Source organism: Triticum urartu, chromosome 2A (genome assembly GCF_056163025.1).
Source record: "Triticum urartu cultivar PI428250 chromosome 2A, HENAU_Tu73, whole genome shotgun sequence".
NCBI lineage: Eukaryota > Viridiplantae > Streptophyta > Magnoliopsida > Poales > Poaceae > Triticum > Triticum urartu.
Window position 1 is genome coordinate 216,459,026 of NC_141874.1, and position 7,194 is coordinate 216,466,219.

Here is a 7,194-nt window from a genome sequence, read left to right on the forward strand (position 1 = left end):
AAATAACAACTTTATTATTGCCTCTAGGGCATATTTCCTTTAGTCTCCCACTTGCACTAGAGTCAATAATCTAGATTACATAGTAATGATTCTAACACCCATGGAGTCTTGGTGTTGATCATGTTTTGCTCGTGAGAGAGGCTTAGTCAACGGGTCTGCAACATTCAGATCCGTATGTATCTTGCATATCTCTATGTCTCCCACCTGGACTTGATCCCGGATGGAATTGAAGCGTCTCTTAATGTGCTTGGTTCTCTTGTGAAATCTGGATTCCTTTGCCAAGGCAATTGCACCAGTATTGTCACAAAAGATTTTCATTGTACCCGATGCACTAGGTATGACACCTAGATCGGATATGAACTCCTTCATCCAGACTCCTTCATTTGCTGCTTCCGAAGTAGCTATGTACTCCGCTTCACACGTAGATCCCGCCATGACACTTTGTTTAGAACTGCACCAACTGACAGCTCCACCATTCAATATAAACACGTATCCAGTTTGCGATTTAGAATCGCCCGGATCAGTGTCAAAGCTTGCATCGACGTAACCATTTACGATGAGTTCTTTGTCACCTCCATAAACGAGAAACATATCCTTAGTCCTTTTCAGGTATTTCAGGATGTTCTTGACCGTTGTCCAGTGATCCGCTCCTGGATTACTTTGGTACCTCCCTGCTAAACTTATAGCAAGGCACACATCGGGTCTGGTACACAACATTGCATACATGATAGAACCTATGGCTGAAGCATAGGGAATGACTTTCATTTTCTCTCTATCTTCTCTAGTGGTCGGGCATTGAGTCTGACTCAACTTCACACCTTGTAACACAGGAAAGAACCCTTTCTTTGCTTGATCCATTTTGAACTTCTTCAAAACTTTATCAAGGTTTGTGCTTTGTGAAAGTCCAATTAAGCGTCTTGATCTATCTCTATAGATCTTGATGCCCAATATATAAGCAGCTTCACCGAGGTCTTTCATTGAAAAATTCTTACTCAAGTATCCTTTTATGCTATTCAGAAATTCGGTATCATTTCCGATCTACAATATGTCATCCACATATAATATCAGAAATGCTATAGAGCTCCCACTCATTTTCTTGTAAATACAGGCTTCTCCAAAAGTCTGTATAAAACCATATGCTTTGATCACACTATCAAAGTGTATATTCCAACTCCGAGAGGCTTGCACTAGTCCATAAATGGAGCGCTGGAGCTTGCACACTTTGTTAGCACCTTTTGGATCGACAAAACCTTCTGGTTGCATCATATACAACTATTCTTTAAGATATCCATTAAGGAATGCAGTTTTCACATCCATTTGCTAAATTTCATAATCATAAAATGCGGCAATTGCTAACATGATTCGGACAGACTTAAGCATCGCTACGGGTGAGAAGTTCTCATCATAGTCAACTCCTTGAACTTGTTGAAAACCTTTCGCAACAAGTCGAGTCTTCTTCTTGAAAATCCATTTATTCTCTATGGCTTGCCGATCATCGGGCAAGTCAACCAAAGTCCATACTTTTTTATCATACATGGATCCCATCTTAGATTTCATGGCCTCAAGCCATTTCGTGAAATCTGGGTTCATCATTGCTTCCTCACAGTTCGTAGGTTCGTCATGGTCAAGTAACATGACTTCCAAAACAAGATTACTGTACCACTCTGGTGCGGATCTTACTCTGGTTGACCTACGAGGTTCGGTAGTAACTTGATCAGAAGTTTCATGATCATCATCATTAGCTTCCTCACTAACTGGTGTAGGAATCACTGGAACTGATTTCTGTGATGAACTACTTTCCAATAAGGGAGCAGGTACAGTTACCTCATCAAGTTCGACTTTCCTCCCACTCACTTCTTTCGAGAGAAAATCCTTCTCTAGAAAAGATCCATTCTTAGCAACGAATATCTTGCCTTCGGATCTGTGATAGAAGGTGTACCCAACAGTCTCCTTTGGGTATCCTATGAGGACACATTTCTCCGATTTGGGTTCGAGCTTATCAGGTTGAAGCTTTTTCACATAAGCATCGCTGCCCCAAACTGTAAGAAACGACAACTTGGGTTTCTTGCCAAACCACAGTTCATATGATGTCGTCTCAACGGATTTGGATGATGCCCTATTTAACGTGAATGCAGCCATCTCTAAAGCATAACCCCAAAACGATAGTCGTAAATCAGTAAGAGACATCATAGATTGCACCATATCTAATAAAGTATGATTATGACATTCGGACACACCATTACGCTGTGGTGCTCTGGGTGGCATGAGTTGCGAAACTATTCCGCATTGTTTCAAATGAAGACCAAACTCGTAACTCAAATATTCACCTCCACGATCAGATCGTAGAAACTTTATTTTCTTGTTACGAATATTTTCCACTTCACTCTGAAATTCTTTGAACTTTTCTAATATTACAGACTTGTGTTTCATCAAGTAGATATACCCATATCTGCTCAAATCATCTGTGAAGGTCAGAAAATAACGATACCCGCCGCGAGCATCAACACTCATCGGACTGCATACATCAGTATGTATTATTTCCAACAAGTCTGTTGCTCGCTCCATTGTTCTGGAGAACAGAGTCTTAGTCATCTTGCCCATGAGGCATGGTTCAACAGCATCAAGTGATTCCAAAAGCCCATCAACATGGAGTTTCTTCGTGCACTTTACACCCATATGACCTAAACGACAGTGCCACAAATAAGTTGCACTATCATTATTAAACTTATATCTTTTGGCTTCAATACTATAAATATGTGTATCACTACTATCAAGATTTAGTAAAAACATACCACTCATCAAGGGTGCATGACCATAAAAGATATTACTCATATAAATAGAACAACCATTATTCTCTGATTTAAATGAATAACTATCTCACATCAAACAAGATCCAGATATAATGTTCATGCTTAACAGTGGCACCAAATAACAATTATTCAGGTCTAAAACTAATCCCGAAGGTAGATGTAGAGGCAGCGTGCCGACGGAGATCACATCGACTTTGGAACCATTTCCCACGCGCATCATCACCTCGTCCTTAGCCAATTGATGACCCACAAGTATAGGGGATCTATCGTAGTCCTTTCTATAAGTAAGAGTGTCAAACCCAACGAGGAGCAGAAGGAAATGATAAGCAATTTTCAGTAAGGTATTCTTTGCAAGCACTGGAATTATCGGTAACAGATAGTTTTGTGATAAGGTAATTTGTAACGGGTAACAAGTAATGAAGGTAAATAAGGTGCAGCAAGATGGCCCAATCCTTGTTGTAGCAAAGGACAAGCCTGGACAACCTCTTATATAAAGGAAAGCGCTCCCGAGGACACATGGGAATTATCGTCAAGCTAGTTTTCATCACGCTCATACGATTCGCGTTCGGTACTTTGATAATTTTATATGTGGGTGGACCGGTGCTTGGGTACTTCCCTTCCTTGGACAAGAATCCCACTTATGATTAACCCCTCTTGCAAGCATCCGCAACTACAAAATAAGTATTAAGGTAAACCTAACCATAGCATGAAACATATGGATCCAAATTAGCCCCTTACGAAGCAACGCATAAACTAGGGTTTAAGCTTCTGTCACTCTAGCAACCCATCATCTACTTATTACTTCCCAATGCCTTCCCCTGGGCCCAAACAATGGTGAAGTGTCATGTAGTCGATGTTCACATGACACCACTAAAGGAGAGACAACATACATCTCATCAAAATATCGAATGAATACCAAATTCACATGACTACTTATAGCAAGACTTCTCCCATGTCCTTAGGAACAAACGTAACTACTCACAAATCATATTCATGTTCACAATTAGAGGGGTATTAATATGCATAAAGTATCTGAACATATGATCTTCCACCAAATAAACCAACTAGCATCAACTACAAGGAGTAATCAACACTACTAGCAACCCACATGTACCAATCTGAGGTTTTGAGACAAAGATTGGATACAAGAGATGAACTAGGGTTTGAGATGAGATGGTGCTGGTGAAGATGTTTATGGAGATTGACCCCCTCCCGATGAGAGGATCGATGGTGATGATTTCCCCCTCCCGGAGGGATGTTTCCCTGGTAGAACAGCTCCGCCGGAGCCCTAGATTGGTTCCGCCTAGGTTCCGCCTCGTGGCGCTGGAGTTTCGTCCCGAGAGCTTGCTTATGATTTTTTCCAGGGCGAAAGACTTCATATAGAAAAAGATGGGCAGCGAAGGCCTGCCAGGGGGCTGAAAGAACATGCGGTGCCCCCATGTTTGGTTTTGGTAATTGATGACAATCTCTATGGACTAATGGTTTCCTTGAGTTATATTTGAAGGTTTTGTCCATAGGCTTTTCTTGGAGTACATGTGTTGGTTTCAAGGAGAGTTGGTGTCGACCAAGGTGCTATTCAAGGAATTATCCAAAGATTGGTCATATGAGTGTTGAGCTTATTCCAAGCATGTCTTGAAGAAGAAGATTGCGTGATCATTCATGTCTACCTTCAAGACATCATCCAAATGAAGAGAATTGGAAAGATTCAAGGTTGATCAAGATTAAGTCAAGAATGAATCAAGTTGATCAACACACAAAGCATACAAGATGTACTGAGGGATCAAGTGATCCCATGGTATGGTAAGTATTGTCCATTACGCTTTGTTTGCTAACCCATGGTTTTCGTGAGAGTTCTTTGTGGGGTTAGGTTGCGATGTGCAAGTTCAAGTGGAGCATCACGAAGAGATCAAATGCTTGAAGCTTTCCGTCCATTATGGTAACAATGGACTTATGAAGATGTGCCGAAGAATGGCTCACCCATAGTGGAGTATGGGGGAGCAATCAACTAGTCTTCATTGAGCCAACACAATGAAGAAAGGTGGTCCAACTTGAGGGAGTCAAGATCGTCATCATCTAGCTCAAGTGGACCATGTGCAAGGCAAAGGTTTTCCCTTGATAGGTTTTCTATTTTACCTGTCTCATAGTGGTAGTTAGGAGACCGGGTTATTGGATCAATTGTCGTACTATCAAGGGGGGCTCTCGATGAGTAGCTTGATCGTATCGTTCGTAGAGAGCTCAAACCATTGCATCCTTGCATCATCTTTCTTCGTTCTTATTTGGTTCTCTTTGTGAGTTTTGGATCTTATGGTCATCTTGATGACAAGCTCAAGTTCATCGAAAACGGAGTTCACTTGCTTCTCCTATGATGTTTTCGATGTTGGAGGTTTTGCCGGTTCTTCTCGGTTGGAGGTTTCACTCCTCTATTTGTTAGGAATACCTCCCCTGCCTTTTCTTACTATAACCAGTCGCTGTTTTGATGGTACTTGTCGTCTTGTTTCCAACAAGCTTGAGTTTGCTCAATTCGGAGCTCATATGCAGAAGTTATGGTAGTTCTTGTTTTCTTGGAAGTGGCTTTTGTCTGGTCCCAGCGGTAGTACTGCTTGGAGCTCTTAGCCGTAGTACCGCTACAGTACCGCTCTACTTCCGCCTCGACTTTGGGTCCTGCTCTTTTCGTGTCGGGTTTAGCACTAGTTGCACGGCAGTAAGGCACGGTAGTACCGCTCCGGTCGGGCGGTATTACCGCTACTGCATTACTGCCGTCGTACTCTGCTCTGCCCTGCCTCTTTTGGTCCCGTGTTCTGCTCCTCCAGCGGTAGTACCGCTGGGGTGAGCGGTAGTACCACTCATATGCGGTACTACCGCCCCAAGGTTCATGTTTTGTTGCTCCATTTCCCCGTTTCTTCCGCCTGAGCGGTAGTACCGCTCGTGTGCGGGCTGAGCACATAACGGTTGGATTTTCCCCCTCCTATAAAAGGGGGTCTTCTTCCCCAATGAACCTTATCCTTTGAGCTCGTGTTATCCCCCCATTTTTGACCTTCTTCGAGCTTGCTAACTCTCAATCTCTCCATGGATTCTTGCTAGTTTTTGAGGGAAAAGAGAGAGGAGATCTAGATCCACATTTCCACCAATCACTTTCTCCTCTATGTGAGGGGAACCCCTTGGATCTAGATCTTGGAGTTTACTGGTGTTCTCCTTCTTGTTCTTCCTCTCATTTTCCTCCCTAGCATTAGTTGCTTCGGTGGGATTTGAGAGAGAAGGACTTGGGCACTCCGTGTGCCCTTGCCATTGCATTTGGTGCATCGGTTTGAGTTCTCCACGGTGATACGTGGAAGTTACAAGTTGAGAAGCTTATTACTCTTGGGTGCTTGGTACCCTTGACCTTGTTCCTCTTGGGTGCTTGGGCGCCCTAGACGGTTGAGGTCACCTCGGAGCCATATTCCATTGTGGTGAAGCTTCATGGTGTCGTTGGGGAGTTAACCCCAACCTTTGTGGTGTTTGGAGCTCAATCATTGTGGTGTAAAGCTCCGGGCAAGCGTCGGGGTCTCCAATTAGGTTGTGGAGATTGCCCCGAGCAATTTGACGGGTTCCGGTGACTTCCCCCAAGGGTAGCCAAAGTGTACAGGTTCGGTAACCGCCCCCAAGGGTTGCCATTTGTACGGGTTCGGTGACCACCCTCAAGGGTCCCTTAGTGGAATCACGACGTCTTGCATTGTGCGAGGGCGTGAGGAGATTACGGTGGCCCTAGTGGCTTCTTGGGGAGCATTGTGCCTCCACACCGCTCCAAACAGAGATTAGCATCCGCAAGGGTGTGAACTTCGGGATACATCGTCGTCTCCGCGTGCCTCGGTTATGTCTTACCCGAGCCCGTTTACTTATGCACTTTACTTTGTGATAGCCATATTGTTTCTTGTCATATATCTCGCTATCACATAGTTGCTTATCTTGCTTAGCTTAAGTTGTTGGTGCACATAGGTGAGCCTAGTTGTTTTAGGTTTTGTGCTTGACAAATTAACCGCTAGGTTTATTCCGCATTTGTTCAAGCCTAAACCGTAATTATTTTAAAACGCCTATTCACCCCCCTCTAGGCGACATCCACGATCTTTCAGGGGCCCAGGAGGTAGGGGGTGTGCCCAGAGGGTAGGGCGCGCCCCCACCCTCGTGGATGGTGGGTGGCCCCCCTCTAGTTCTTTCTTCGCCAAATATTTTTTATATATTCTAAAACTAACTTCCGTGGAGTTTCAGGACTTTCGGAGTTGTGCAGAATAGGTCTCTAATATTTACTCCTTTTCCAGCCCAAAATTCCAGCTGCCGGCATTCTCCCTCTTCATGTAAACCTTGTAAAATAAGAGAGAATAGGCATAAGTATTGTGACATAATGTGTAAT